Here is a 1,496-nt window from a genome sequence, read left to right on the forward strand (position 1 = left end):
TATTCTGTTAGTACTCAATGATTATCTTAATTATATTTTAATTTTTTTAAAATGAAATATTTATCTTGTATTTGATTATGTTTATCTACAGTTAGCTACACGAATTCAAACATTGAGCTTTAATAGGTTGTACACACGCACAATTACTTGTAATCTTGAATTTTAAGTAATATGCATCAATAAATAGTATTTTATATATAAAAAATGTTTTTAAAAGTTTTTGTCAAATGCTTTATAATATAGCATAAATTAACTTTTTTATAAATTTATTTCCATATATAAATTATATCAAAACATTAATATCTTTAAGCAATAAATGAAATACTATTTTTTGTTTCAAAATAAATATTCCATTTATTACAAAATAATAAAATATTATTATTATTAGTTAATGACGAAATTGGTAGGAAGTTATGTTAATAAAACATGATTTGAGTGAGTTTTGATTAAATTTATGATGCGTGTTCGTTCGATTTAGTTAATTCGTGGCTCTGGCAATTTTCGACATAAAAAAGGGTTGTTTTCATGACAATCCTACACGGTCGATCCGAACGAGAAGAACCCAAAGGGATACCTTGGTGTATCAACCAAAATGGATGTTGCGCTTAAACGTGCATAATTTTTGCTACAAGACTCCGTTTCAGTCTCATGACCAGTCAAATTGAAGCATGAAACGAGGACCACACCATGGCTATGAAGTTTCATGGTAATAAAACATGATTTGAGTGGATTTCAAGAAACTGCATGACACAAGTTCGATCGATTTCGCCAACGCATGGTTTTGGAAGGCACAAGAATGATTTTTTTTCAAGTTCTTTCTGGTGTAAAAGTTCTCATTAACATTGCAGATTGCCCACGAACTTTTCACGGCAATCCGATATTGTCTGTCTGAACGAGAAAAACCCAAGGATATACTCTTCGTGTATCGGCCAAAAATGTGTGTCACGCACAAACGTGTATAAACTTTTGCTATGGGATTCCGGTTTAGACCCATGACCAATTAAATCGAGGATTGTAACGATCAATACGCCATGTGGTAGGATGTTTTGTGGTAATACAACAATATCTGAGTCATATCAATCCAACACGGTCGATCTGGACGAGAAAACCCCAAGGATACCCTTTGGTGAATCGGTCAAAAGTGGGTGTTTAACGCTTAAACATACATAACTTTTGATACAGAACTCCAAAATACTTATACGTGGTAAATTTAGTGGTTATGTGAATAAGCCAAAATCATTAAGTTGAGTAAGTCAAAAGTAAACACCCTCATAATCTTTAAGATTACAAGTAATTTTGCGTAAGTACAACTTATTAAACCTTTATTTTTAAATTCGTGTAACTAACTCCTGATAAACATAATCAAATACATGATAAACATCCATTTTAAATATAAAAAATCTAAAATATAATTAAGATAATTATTGACTTCTAACAAAATGTTTAATTATTATCTTTATAAAAAAATTATATTATTAAAACAAAAATAAATTATT

Source organism: Cynara cardunculus (genome assembly GCF_001531365.2).
Source record: "Cynara cardunculus var. scolymus isolate 2C chromosome LG 9, CcrdV1, whole genome shotgun sequence".
Taxonomy (NCBI): domain Eukaryota; kingdom Viridiplantae; phylum Streptophyta; class Magnoliopsida; order Asterales; family Asteraceae; genus Cynara; species Cynara cardunculus.